The sequence below is a fragment of the Pseudopipra pipra genome, chromosome 9 (assembly GCF_036250125.1).
Source record: "Pseudopipra pipra isolate bDixPip1 chromosome 9, bDixPip1.hap1, whole genome shotgun sequence".
NCBI lineage: Eukaryota > Metazoa > Chordata > Aves > Passeriformes > Pipridae > Pseudopipra > Pseudopipra pipra.
This window is the reverse complement of record NC_087557.1, coordinates 1268223-1282887: the sequence shown is the minus strand read 5'-3', so window position 1 is coordinate 1282887 and position 14665 is coordinate 1268223. Positions and strand designations below refer to the sequence as shown.

Genomic DNA, 14665 nt, shown 5'->3' with positions numbered 1-14665 from the left:
GGCCACAGCAGTGGGGGAGGGACAGCACCTATTTAAAGAAGGTTGTGTTGGTTCAAAAGGAAAACTCAAGGTGGGAGCTGGAGGCGAGAGAATGTGAGTCAGGCTCTGCTCCCTCCTCCAGGCAAACCCTCCTCGCTCATTTTGAGTAGTTAAAGCATTCAGACTAAAAGGACTGAGGTATAAAATATTTAATCAGGTTTCCCAGCCTTTCCTTATGATGTGCAATAATCATGATGCAGAAAAGGGGCTGAAAGATTCTTCGAGGCAACCACACAGGGTGTTTTAGGTTCTTCCTGTCACCCAGCAAAAAAAATAAATGTGAGCTTTCTAAAAATACCTGGGTGAGATCTGATGTGTGTGTGTGTGCTGTCAGACTGCCCCACATCAGTCCTGGGAGGTGCTGAGAGCTCCTGGTTTCACAGCAAGGGCCACTGTTTTAAAGGCATTCAGATATTTAGCTTCATCCTGTTATAATCCTCTAATTTATGGCAATTTAAATCCTTGTGCTAATTTATATTTCAGAATCTGATTTTCAAAAAAGGACCCTAAGAATTTTTTTTTAATGTATTTTTCAAGAATATTCTTTAAAAATAAGAACATCTAGGCACTTAAATCCCTGTACTTTCTAGAAAAGGCTCTGGAGCAAATGCAAAGCCAGGCTTGAGGAAAGAAGGTAGAAATGATTTTTCTGAGTGATCAGAAGGATTCTTCAGAGTTGGTACATCCAGGTTTGTGGGATTCTGAGCCACAGGGCTGATGGAGAGCCTGAAGGGAAGGTCTCATCCTGCAGGAGACAGAAGGAAGTGGGATAGTTTTCTACCAACTCTTTTAGTTGCTTTCTCTGCCATTTATATTTTCTGTATTTTAAGAAAGGTTGAGTATGACCTAATTTTGAGGTTAAAAGGCCTCTTTCTGGTTCTAAGGGTAACTTGGAGAAGGCAGTTCAGAGTTCTGAGGGGACTCTGGATCTCTCACTCCTGCGAACACCGGTGGCAACATGAAGAGATTTTGGTTCTGTCCATTTGCATTTACTCTTTTTGCAGGCTGGGAAGTGCAATAATATCTAAAAAGCAAACAGAGGGCAAGGGACAGGACTGGATTTTCTGTACTAGTTCCAGGGTCAGGTTTCTAAGCCATGACAGCAATCTGGGTGGTGGAGCAGTGGGAACAAAAGACTGTTAATGAGATTGATGATCAGAGTTCAGCTTTCATGTGTTTATTTATTTATTTACAGACACTGCAGTGAATTTTGGGCAGGAGTTCAGCCTCACTAAATGTACTCACAAGTGCTTTTGTTCAGGCTTTCCCACTTGTCTGCTTTGCTGAGCCAAAGTTCTCTGATGTCACTGATTTCCAGTAGGACACTGGGAATATGTATTCGTGCTGCTCTCCTGTGTTTTCCTATTGATCTTTGAAAAGATGGAGGAGCAAAGGAGCTGTGGCTTCTTCCAGCATCTCCACCATTAAGAAAAGGCAATAATAAGGCAAAACACAGAACTCTTGTTCTTCCAGCCCTGCAAAGTGCTCTGCAAGCACATGATTACACAGTAGAACAGAAGGATTTTGTACAATGAATATTTAAGCATTATATGATCTGGAGATACTATGGATATCCCATGTCTGCAGGATTTCTTTCAGCACTCCCTGTGGGTATTTTGTACTGTTTTCCAGCTAATCACATCAAGAAATTATTGTCTGTACTGGTTCCCATGCCCCATGGGAGGTCTGATATAACTGAGAGTCTCATCTGCATGTTTCTGAGGGCCTGGGCCATGTGGTCACCTCAGGCTGCAGCACACACTGACACCCCAGCTACAATCCCAGGTCCCTGGGAGTCTCAATCCAGCCATCAATCCCACCCAGAGGTACTGCTGCATTTTTTATCACTGTGGTTATTGCCCTGCAGCTGCTTTGCAACTGTTTTTTTGGGGCATCTGCATCCTAAAGATCAATGTGGGAGTTTCCCCCAACGAATGTCCCTTGCTCATTGTTGCAGACAGAGATATTCTGAAAGAAAAACCCAACTAATTTACTAACAAATTAATCCTATAAATCAAATTAGTCCAAGGAATTAACAAGTTCTGACACAAATCTGTGCCTTCTGACACAAACATCTTTCTGTACTCCTACTAGGGCAGGCTCCAAAACCACTCACAAACCACTTCTGTTCGAGCAACCAAGATTTCAGTATAAATTAACAGGAGGATAAATGCAGGGTTTTTCAGTTCAGTGCTCAAAATCTGCTTTACTTCTTCAAAAGGACCACATTCCTTTCAATCATTAAGCAGCCTGAGCGAGTTGAAGATGTCCCTGCTCATTGCAGGGGGTTGGATTCTAGGACCTTTAGAAGGTGCCTTTCCCAATTCTATGATTCTGTGACACAAAGAAAGGTAACCAGGACTCCTCTTTACTCTGCTTGTCCTTGTTTTCCACCTGTGGGGTTTGCAGTGCCAGTTTCCCAGTGAAGACTCAGAGCTCCACACCGTACTGGCCATTTTTGGGGCACTTTATGAGCGATAAAAATTGAAAAACTTGGCTCTAGGTTTCCAAAATTTGGTTTACACACAGCAGAGACCTTGCAGCAACATAACCACTATGAGGTTTGCAGAAAGCAGCAGTGAAGCACAGTGTGCTGGGTTATTGGAGGTAGGTGGTGCTGTTGGCCAGGAAATGGTGCTGCAGAGGTTGCAGAGCTCCTGAGACAGACGCCCTCAGACAATTGCAATAATTATGGCTCTCAGAACTCCTTCGAGATCAGCAAGTGCTTCTCTGAGTGGAGACGCTCCCAGAATTTAAAGCAGTGTTATGATGTTTTTACAACGTGTAATGTGTGACTTGTGGGTTTGGAGGAGCAACATCAACTCCAGGTGCTCCTCTGGGTGTGCGTGAGCTGCTCAAGCCTTTGGTGGGTACAATCCTGAGCAGAAAGGAACAGTCCCTCCCAACAGGCTGCTGCGGGAATTTCACGTTCCCAGACATAGCCGGGAGATGCAGAGATAAAACAAAAGCAGCAATGATTACAGGTGAGTAGTGCTGGGTCTAAGGGGCAGAGGGACACTCTGCTTGGCATTAATCACACGTTGCTTTAAAAATCCCCTCGAGGTGCTCTCCACACTCCAGGCCTTGTTGCACATGTTCAGGGTGCAATAAAACACAGTCCTTGGTCAGTAAGATGACTGTGGAATATGAGTTTGTGAAGAGTGGGGGAAAGGAAATGGCATTTTAAATGAGAAGTCTGACATTCTAAGTCCTGCTCAGCAGAACGAAAACTGTCTTTGCAAAGAGCTTGAGGGGAAGGAAAGGATAAACTGCACAGGCAGTGAATGATTCCCAAACTAGTACAAGAGTCTTCAGTCTGTCATAACCATCAGGAGAGTCCTTCACACCGACAGCAGTGTGCACTGGGGCAGGGAAGTTCATGATTTTGGGCAACACTCTGAAATCTGTCCCTGTGTTTGACTCCCACTGACAGAACTGGATGTGTGAGGAGGTGGCTGAGGAGGTACCTGAACCTGGGAAGGTCCTCACCTTCCCATAAAATAATCTCCCTCCTTTTTCCATCAGCTCTCTGAATGCTGTTTTTTTGGTTCTGATATTGCTGAGCCCAAATGTTGGAGAATGTTGGAATCTAATAAACATGCTGGGCTCTTTTATTCCTCATTAGATCCTGAACACTTCAGGATTCACTTGGGTCACATTTCCAAGCTTTTCTCTGCTGCTGTCAGGGTTAGCAGTGCCTTTTTATAAAACCAGGACTGAGCTGGAATTCACAGGAATCCTGAGGAATGAAGGAGATTCGTGTGAGCCCAGTCAGTATCAAGGGCACGGAGCAAAGGACTGGGATTTGATTCCTCTTCTTTTTTGGTTGAGTAAGTTCTCTGCAAGATAAACCTGAAACCTCAGGGATTTTTTTCCCCCTTTATCTGGCCCTCCTTTAGCACGTCTCTAGTTTTTCAGAGCCAGGTTAGAAGTATGACAGAGAAAAAGAAAATTCTTCATTTGTGACATAAGCACCTCTAAAACAAACCCACTTTTATAATTCTTCCTTTGTAATTCTTCCTTCATCTTTCCTCATGTCCCTCATGTCCTTACATTAATTTTTATGGGACAGAGAAAGGAAAGCCAAGGAAATTGAACTTAAAACTTGTTTCAAGGCTCTGTTAATTTTCAGTTGTGATTTTAGTGTTAAAAATCAGGAATTCTGTAGCTTCTAAATAAATGCCTTTTTTGAGCTCTGTGCTATTTTCCCCAGACAATTATTATACCTGTTGGGGTTTTATTTTTGTCTATTTTGCAGTGTTTGTGGGTAATATCTCACTAAATATGATCTTAGAAGAGTATCTCCTGAAAAATATTATTATCAGGTAAGAGATTTATGGGCTCAGGAGCCAATTTATGATGGATAAGTAAAATTGCAAGCAAATAATAATGGAAAAATCTCACTTATTCTTACATTGTCAGTGAAAGAGCCATAAGCCAGATTCATGTGATACAGAGCAAATATTTATTCCTAGTTATAGTCCTTTTGCCTGACTGTAGAGAGTGAGCAGCTGTGTGCAGTTTAGTTACAAGCTAAGCTTTGGGATCCTGTTTTCCTGATTTTGGGTCTAAGTCGGGAATAGTCCATACCTGGCAGGAAAATTGCTTTCTTATGAAACTCTGATCCTCATTATTCAACTCAGATTACTCCTGCATCTACTTTTTTCTTACAACCATTTTTTCTACATTTCAATGCATTTCCAAACTCTGATTAGACATGAAATATCACTCTTTTTATAATTGTTTTGACAGAAAAAATTATAATCCTGGGGGAACCCTTTGATTTTCATTTTTGTACACAAAATCAGTTCACCCATTGATATTTTACTGGTAAATAGCTCATTCTGTTCATGCTGGTAGCAGTGTCAGTCCATTTAGTGAAGTTCTTGTGGAACATTTCCAGTTAAGGGTATTTAATGTTGAAAACTTCCATGAGTCTTGATAATGGCTGGAAAAATATTGATGATTCTGCTTGTGCTTTTAGCCCAGTTAAGCCTTCAGAACAGAAACGTTTTGGCTCTGATGAAGGTGATCCTGGAATTAACAGTGAAGACAAAAACAGTTCTTATTTTGAGTTTAGAAGTGAGAAAACAGAATGGAGTCATCACTTGACAATAAACATTTCAGGCAAGATTCAGTGACATCAGTGATTTATAAGAATACATAGTTCTGGGTTTTTTTCATAATCCGAATGTGGAAAGTGGATTTTTAAAATACCTTTCATTGGCAACTTCTTTCAGAAAAAAAATAAATTTAAAATAAAAATAAACCAGTCATGTCACTAGGAAGATTATGGAATGATGGTTCAAACTGTAGCTCTACCAGAGGGAATTTCTCCTAAAAGGAGCCCAGGTTGCAAAACTCCCATATAAAATTAATCCAACCTTAAGGCTGTGGGTTATAAATCCTGATGAACCCTTAATGACAGTTAGTGTTCCAGAATGGGTAGCTCTGGGCACACAGAACGAAGTGCACAGGACACCCTGGAGGGAAAAAAAAACCCACCTGGAAAATTAAAAAAAGAAATATTCCTTTCTCCTCCCCCTTACTCCCCTCCCATCCCCACTCTGCATACAACCTTTCACGTCTTAATTGATTTGTATGTGGGCAAACATCACCTGAATGACTTACATTTGAAAGGATTTCAATGCCTGGAAAGTGCTTAACCAGAGAACAGCCAGATTCACAGCTGGCATAACTCTGCCCAGCTCTGCTGAAGTCGGTGGATTTACAAAGACTTGAATACTTGGAAACCAGTTTAAAACATGCAGCTCCAGGACTGCAAGGTTTCCTGCTTGGAAAAGCTTTCCTTTGGGTAAATCTCCCATGAGGAGAAGGGCAATGAAGCTGAGGAAGTGTCTGGAGCACAGTTCCTGTGAGGAGCAGCTGAGGGAGCTGGGGCTGTTCAGCCTGGAGAGGAGGAGGCTCAGGGGGGACCTCCTCACTCTCTACAACTCCCTGACAGGAGAGGGAGTGGGGGGGGATTGGGCTCTGCTCTCAGGAATCAGCAGTAGGACATGAGGGCACAGTCCCAAGCTGTGCCAGGGGAGGTTTAGGTTGGAATCAGGAAGAAGTTCTTCCCAGAGAGAGGGATCAGCCCTTGGAATGGGCTGCCCAGGGAGGGGGTGGAGTGCCCAGCCCTGGAGGTGTTTAAGCAGAGCCTGGATGTGGCATCAGTGCCATGGTCTGGGTGACAAGGTGGGGTTGGGTCGAAGGTTGGACTGGATGGTCTCAGAGGCCTTTTCCACCCTCAGTGGTTCTGTGATTCTGTGAACACAAAGGCCTCTCTAACAAAGGGAAAAACCCACCCCCAAATCCTTTTAAGAAACATAAAATACAATTTCTGTGCAAAACACAGGCAGAATGTTAGAGGCAAAGAACAAAGTACAATTATGCCCCACCAGCAGCCCCTGCTAACGCTGCTTATCAGCCCTTCCAAGACAGTTGGCTGACAGCATCATTTGGGAATTCCAAGTAATACTCAGAATTCCTTTGAACACAGAGTTCCATTAGCTGCAAATTAATTGGATCTGCAGGTCAGTGTGAAGTGGATTACCACGCTCGTTGCTGGTGCATTAGTAAACCTCTCCAGGAAACAGTGGCACTGAAACATTTCTGCACAGGATGCACCTCAGGAGTCTCAGTGTTTCAACGGCGGCCTGTGCCTCCAGTGGTGCTGAACGGATGGTGGGAAAATCAGGAATTGCTTTTCACTGTCCTTCATCTATTGTAGATGTTCTTATTCTGTTTTGGATAGAAATAAACTCTGTTTTGGAGTGAGTGCCAGCAGTGTGCCCTGACGGCCAGAAAGGGGCTGGGCAGTGCCCGTCCCTGTGCCGGGCACGGCTGAGGGACCTCCAGGGCCGTGTCCAGGGCTGGGCCCTCAACAAGGGACACACGGAGGGGCTGGAGCGTGGGCAGGGAAGGGAAGGGAGCTGGGAAGGGGCTGGAGCAGCAGGAGGGGCTGAGGGAGCTGGGGGGGCTCAGCCTGGAGAAAAGGAGGCTCAGGGGGGACCTTCTGGCTCTGCAACCCCCTGACAGGAGGGGGGAGCCGGGGGGGGTCGGGCTCTGCTGCCAGGGAACAAGGGACAGGAGGAGAGGGAACGGCTCCAGCTGTGCCAGGGGAGGCTCAGGTGGGACAGGAGGAGGAATTTCCTCCTGGAAAGGGTGGTGAGGCCTTGGCAGGGGCTGCCCAGGGAGGTTTGGAGTGCCCAGCCCTGGAGGTGTCCCAGGAAGGCCTGGCCGTGGCACTCAGTGCTCTGGGCTGGGGACAAGGTGGGCATCGGGCACAGGGGGGATCCACGGGCTGGGAGGGCTTTGCCAACCCCAGGGATCCCAAGATCCATTGATTCCATGAGCAGCCTGGCTTCCAGCACTTGATAGCACTCCATAAGTCACATGTGTGTGTTTTAAAAGAGGGGTTGAGCTCAGCACCACGAATTTAAAAGAGAAGTGTGAGGATAAAGGTGTGCTCTGACAGGACTAGTAAGGGATTGCTAAAGTCCCTGATTTTTAACTTAATTTTGAGAAAAAAAATCTCAAAATCTACTGAAATTCTGAGCTTTCCTAAGATTTTTTGGTAGCTCTCCATATACGTGTTTATTATATCCCCGCCGCTTTCTGTTTAGGGTTTATTTTTTATTATTATTAGTTATGGTTATTTTAATTTAATTTTATTTTATGTTACTATGTTTTGAGTGGGATTTTTGTTTGTTGGTTGGGGGTTTTTGTTTTTTGGTTGGTTGGTTTATTTTTTCTTGGTTTGACTCAGTGTTTGGGCTTTTTCATCAATTTCCATGAATTTATATAAATAAACGAGTCCCTAATTCTTGTGATTTCCACTCTTAGTCTCATCTTTTCCTTTTGTCTTCTTTTCAGTGCCAACAGTTTCCTTCCCTTTTTCCTTTATTTCATGTAATTTTTTGTTGATTGTTGATGGGAACTGAAGAATTCCAAATAAATCCCATTTTCTGCACAACTCTATGTAGTAAAGCAGTAGTATTTTAAGCTGTCCAGTTGCACATACTCCGTGCATGACTTTTAATTACGGGTTTGGCCATCCTACTAATTATTTTTCCTGGGCGTGAAGTCAGGAATGTGACCTTAAGCAGGTAATTAGAGATATCTGGGATTGAAAACATGCATTTTACTCACAATTTCTTCCTTATTTCTCAGGCCTGGCTGCTGTACTTGTTTTAAGGGAAGGAAAGAGCCTGAACCAGCCTGAACCAGCACCAGCTTGCACTGGAAAACTCAAGGCTGGGATGAAGAAAAGTGCATTTTTCAGAGCCTGAACTAACTGGGGGACATGAGGTCATAGGACACACCTTTACAAGGAACTAAAACACAGTTAACAAGGACTTACCTCCTTTGTTTTCCAGAAACACCAGATTAATTCAGGCTCTTGTTTCAGCTCAGAGGCTGAAGAATTTCCTGGATATCCACAATGCCCAGCGAGAGCTGGAGATTCTTGGTGTTTATATGGATTCACGGCTTCCCTGTTGATTGAATGGGTGTAATCATCATTTTCCAATATGCAGAAATTAAGGCCAAATGCAGCCTGGTGCCTCCACTCTGAGCTAATTGATGCTGGCTTTATGGATTGTGTTTTCTTTGCTGAGGACCTTCTTGCTGAGCGAATTTGACAAATGAAAACACTTGCTGGGATTTGATTTCTCTGGCAATTTTCTCTGTTTTCTTCCACTAGCAATATCATATTTTTGTTTGTGAAAGGGAGGGTTATTGTTCATCCTAGTTATTTGCCAAAGTAAAAATAACTGATATTGAGGACACATTAAAATGGAAGCAGGTGGAAAAGAGCGGCTCCTAAAAAACCAAATAAAAACATGATTAGAGACAATTTTACAGACTTCTTGGTGGAAAACTACTTCAAGAAGAAAACTACTGTTCCAGAAGACAAATGGTGATACAACTTGCTGGGATATTTGGCTTTTCTTATATTGCTGGACATCTTCTAGAGATAAAACACACTTTTAAGAATTTAAAAATTCCATTTATTCGTGTTTCTCTGGTAAGTACAAAACCCAGGTTGGGCTGGAAATGCAGAGCAGAAGGCCCAGGAATACCTGGGTTTATTAGGAAGAATAGGATTAGGAAGATTAGGTATTAGGAATACCTGGGTTTATTAGGAAGATTAAGAGATGGGATATATTGGAAAAGCTGGAGCTTTCCAAGTTCCCTCTCCAACCCTGTTTTCCTACCAGTCTTTAGGAAACACGATTCCCAGTGTGGCCCTTGGGAGATGGGTGAGCAGGACTAACAGGAGCTGGACTTAATCTGTCCAGGGATACTTTTGTAAAGGGAAATAGCTCTGCCTTGGAGCTGAAGGTTTGAATCTGAGACATCATTGTTCTGGCCTCACTGCCTGGGAGGGAATGCAACCAGAAACATTTATTCCTTCTGGAAAAAAATAGACTCATCCAACAGAATTGTACATGGAATTGCCCACAATAAAAGGATAAACTGCAGTCATTGCTTTTACAAGATGACCTTCACTACTTGCATTAATCATTCGTCTTGGTGTGGCCCACAAATATGAGTCATAAAGGAGCTTTCATTCATCCAAATGGCATTTAGGCATCAATGAAACTGAGGGTGTGCCTACAACATCCATTGAAACATAGAATTCCGGAATGATTTGGATTGGAAGGACCTTAAAGCCCACCCAGTTCTACCCCCTGTCATGGGCAGGGACACCTTCCACTAGCCCAGGTTGCTCCAAGCCCCGTCCAACCTGGCCTTGGACGCTTCTTGAACATTGTCTGGTGTTCCTAAATAATCATGGATATCTAAACCAACTTGGTTTATAATTAGCCAGCCCAGACCTCACCACAGACTCCAAAAGCTTCCCAAAAACTTGGACGATCCCCATCCAGGTGCCTCTGCTCCAAGATGTCCCTTGCTTGGGTTTTCCAGCCCAGGGCTGCAGACACAGCTCTGTTGCACCCTTGTGCCTCCCCTCTTCCAATATCCATCCCTCCCATAATCCAGGTGTTCTGGAGAACCTGTCCCAGGTGGGAGGGCACAGAACAACTCCCTTCTCCTCTATCCTGCATTCCAAGGGCTACTTTTCCAGAGCCAGGACAAGGTGTCTCAGTCTAATGAGACTGAAGTGTTTGCTAAGGAGGATGAGTTATGAGGAAGACTAAGCTCCTCCCTCCAAGCAATTGTAAATACGAAATATAGAAGCTCTGGAGAGCTTGGAACACCACCAGGCCCCCACTATTTTCCCTCTTACCTCCTGGGTGATCCCTGGGGAAGCTGAGGCTCTGATCCCTAAAAAAAGGGCAGCAGGATTCCTGGGATACCTGTTTCACTCGGGAATTTATCCTTGCTTTCCAGGCTGCAGTCTTTCTTGCAGGTCGTCATGGCCACGTTGATCCGCTCCCCTTTCTGCATGGAGAAGGGAAAAGTGGGAATGTGTTATCCCAAATCCCTCCCAGACATGTAAGGGGGAAAGGAGAAGTTGGGAAGCTCACAGGGGTGGTGTGGATTCCCTTGTAGACCTCTCCAAAGAATCCTTCCCCCAGGATCCTGTCCAGCATCACGTCCTCCCGGGAGACCATCCCAGTGTAGTCTCCTCTGCCTGGGCCATGAAAAGCAGGATTGAGAGGTGGTCTGGCCTTGCTGGAATCTCCAGGGAGGAGTTTGTACAACTCCTGCCTTTCCAGGAATGCACAAATCAACAGATCGATTTTAGGTTTTAAGGTTTTGGAGAGAGAAAGAAGCCAAACAGAAACAAAGCTTTTCAGCCTGGCACGTGGCTCGGTGCCACCCACGGAAATGAACTGGAAATAATCCCCTTTCTCTGAAAGTCTTGCTAGAAAGATGCTTTCAAATGCTCCTCACTGGGTAGGAAAACAGGATTTAAAGGGAGATAAATGGAAGACACGTGTTTATACAAAAAGCAAATAACTTGGGAACTGGGATACCCACACTGGGATACCCACACCACCCTAGAGGGAACTACTGGGACAGTGGTTTTGTTCTTTTTCTGAAGCTGAAGAAAGTGTCAAGATGATCATTTCACTGGTGTGAAAAGCTAAAAAATTTCTTTCTAATCTTAGATTTTAATAATGCAACGAAGAAATAACTTTAATAACATTCTCAGATACTGGCTCAGACTCTGAAACATGATTTAAGCTGTGCTACAGTGCAAGGGGGCATCTTTAATTGTCACTCTCTAACGCTCTGTTAAGAAAAGTGTGATTGATGGCCTTTTAATGTTCCTTAATTTTTTTTCTTGAAAAGAAAATAGATTTATTGGCATACACTGGGGCCCAAGTTTTTCCATTAAGTATGTCTGGAGCTACTTGGAAATTTCAGATGTAGTCAGAGCTGGTTTACATTCCCTTTTATTTAACCTCATTAAGCAACCTTAAAGCCCTGGGACCTGACCTGGTATTGCTGAATTAAGATTATCTCTTGAATTCCTTTAGTAAACCACACATTAACCAATCTATAGAAAAAGTAGCATTTTGTTACAGGCAATTGAAAGATGAAGTAATTCATATTTCTGCATTTCATGCTGTTTGAAAGTCCATTCAAATATTATTGCCAGTGTTTGTACCTTCTCTGTGTTCTAAAGCAAATTGAGAAAAAAGTCTAATTAAAGAAAAAAAAAGCTGTTGGAGATAAGAAAGAGGAAAGAAAGGACAACAATTATTGTGTACTGGTAATAAAAGCATAATGTGTAAATCACAGGAGAGTTTTCTCTCTTCCTGAACAATTTTTGGAAATGTTTGTATTCTTGGAAGTTTTTAATTTGTATCTTTGAACCTGTAGCCACACAATCAGATTAATTTTCTTGCAGTAACCAGGCATTCTAAAATGGTTTTGAATACATCAGAGAACAAACTGGCAGATTGGAGCCTTTACATCAATTCTGGCTGGCATTTTTTAAGAAGCCAGAGGGTAGGTGGTGTATTTTTCCACAGAGCTGCTGGGAGTTTAGTTTTCCACATTAAATTCGCTAAAGGGACACGTTTTGCTGCTGTTACTCTGAAGAAACAGAGCTGAGGATGTTTTGCCCAGAGAACAATCTAAGGCTGGATTAGAGAAGGCCCTGGGGGTGCTGGTGGGGCAGAGGCTGGACATGGCCCAGCCCAGACCCCCCGTGCCCTGGGCTGATCCCCCAGTGTGGGCAGCAGGGCAGGGGGGGATTCTGCCCCTCTGCCCCTCAGCTGAGACCCCCCTGCAGAGCTGCTCCAGCCCTGGGGAACAGCACAGCAAGGACATGGAGCTGCTGGAGAGGGTCCAGGGGAGGCACCAAGATGAGCAGAGGGTGGAGCAGCTCTGCTGGGAGGGAAGGGGAGAGAGTTGGGATTGTTCAGCCCGGAGAGGAGAAGCTTTGGGGTGACCTGACTGTGGCCTTGCAGGGCCTGAAGGAGCTACAGGAAAGATGGAGAAGGACTATGGACAAGGGATGGAGGGACAGGACACAGGGAATGGCTTCCCACTGCCAGAGGGCAAGGATAGATGGGATATTGGGAAGGGATTCTTCCCTGGGAGGGTGGGGAGGCCCTGGCCCAGGTTGCCCAGAGAAGCTGTGGCTGCCCCTGGATCCCTGGAAGTGTCCAAGGCCAGGTTGGACGGGGCTTGGAGCACCCTGGGCTGGTGGAAGGTGTCCCTGCCCATGGCAGGGGGTGGGACTTTGGGTCCCTTCCCACCCAAACCATCCTGGGATTCTTCTTTTGCTCCTATCACTTATAATGCAATAAATTATTGGCGAAGTGAGTTATCTTTCAAAGTGATTTTTTCCCACTTTTATTTGTATCTCAAAGTACTCCATAAGAAATGAAACAATCTCATTGGGCTCTGTGAAACGGGCACCTCTGGGGCCATTTTACACCTTCTGAAGGATTGCCTGTGTTGGGGATATGTATTAACCAATTGTCTCTGACTGTGGTGTGAACAATGAGATAAGTCTGGAGTCATAGCAGGGAAGGATGCTAAAAGCTGTGGTGATATTTGTTGATAAATTTGCAAGACAGGCCGTATTTCTCCCCTTACCCATCTGCTTCCCTGGAAATTAATGTGCTGAGTGACTGTCCCACCCACCTCCCTGTCAAAAAACCCTCTGAGTCTTTGGTTTGAGAAAGAAAATGATATTTGAATTTTCTGCTGTAGCTCTCCAAGTTGCCATGAGGAATAAACTCACACAATTTCAGACTTTCTACAAAGGTAGAGCTCATGTTAGAAAATCATCTGCCACAGATGAGCAAGCTTTGAAAAAAAGAATTAAAAAGTCTCCAGCTCAGTGACTAATTCTTCTATTAACCAAATACACAAAGCAAAATATGTCTTAAGTTGTGTGCTTTGCTGGAAATTCAGCTGGTGATGCCTCTCCTGAGGCCTTTATAATTCATACAGCACTTTAACCTGTGATTAATTACAAAGGGAGCAGAAGCTTTGCTCTTTCCCACTTGTGCTTTCATCAAAACTGAAAATCCTAAAGTAAATCTGGGCTAGGCAGGAAGAGACCCAAGTGACTTCCAGGCTGATTAAAAACCAGCCATCCTGCAGAGCCTTGGAACAGCACTGGGAAAAATGGGGTCTTCTGGAACAGAAACATCACCAAGGGATGGAGGCTGGAGAAAGCAACTGTATTTTTGAGGGAAAAATGACACTGAAAAAGCAAAAGGAGGGTTGTGCACAAGTGCAAAGGTGATACGTGGGAGACCAGGTTGGATTTTTGGTGTGGGAATAGTTTTTATGGGAGGTTGGGAGCTTCTGTGGTGCTCTGGAGGTGAAGGGAGGGGAATGGTGACAACACCATGGGAGCACCATTTCCAGATGAGCCACTGCAGAATGAATCATAAGTTAGTGAGTTTGGCCATGCAAAAAAGCCTCTTGAGTGATGCTGTTTGATGTGCAAAACTTCCTTCCTGAAGCTGAATCCTCTGTGAGCAGGGAGTTTAACAGAACAGTAAATTTTCCATGGCAAAAGCCAACATCATTAGAAATAAATCTCTCCACCAAGCAATATTCTGCTATTTTTGTATTTATTTGTGGGCCAGATGCTCTCACAGAACTTCAGGGTTGTTAGAATAAGGTGAGATGAAAGGATCAGGTGAGGGGGGGAGGAAGAAGGTTTCATTCTGGATTTTTGTTTGGTTTGAGCCACTCTTGTCCTTTGTCAACCTATTTCGGCCAGAAGGTGTGTCAGCCTTGCATGGTGGAATAGTCATCTACAGGTCAGGGAAGGTGATTCCCTGCCTGGGTTTGGCTGTGGCTGCAGCTCCAGAACAGGAGAAAAAAGGAAGCAGGAACACGAGGTCCGTCCTGCTGGGAATGGAGAGTGGGCAGATCCCAGTGTGGTGACTGGGAAGGGAAATATGATTTTCCTGGCAGCTGGTACACACAGCTGAGCTGGGAAAAGCAACCAGGAATCCCTCTGGGAGCCCCAACTCCTGTAAGTGTGTCTCACCCCAGACAACATCTCCTTTCAAAGGCTTAGGGTCACCGAGACCATCCAAAAGAGCTCTTTTCCATTTCTTTCTTGTTCCTACTTTCCTCCCCTCACAGACTGTACTAATTTCACTCCTCTCAGCAAGAGGGGGGAGGGAAGAACTATAAAATCTGGGATTTGGGGCTTGTTACTGCC

General features: G+C 44.5%; 1 long non-coding RNA gene across 6 annotated transcripts in view; it reads left to right on the top strand.

Moving 5' to 3' along the window:
• Positions 1–12795, top strand: part of LOC135418595 (uncharacterized) — a 50841-nt gene extending 38046 nt beyond the window's left edge. For all 6 annotated transcript variants that reach the window (XR_010432560.1, XR_010432556.1, XR_010432559.1 and 3 more), the window contains one exon: positions 8215–12795. This is a non-coding gene — a long non-coding RNA (uncharacterized LOC135418595). The remainder of the gene's footprint in view (positions 1–8214) is intronic.
• Positions 12796–14665: the final 1870 nt, after the last annotated feature.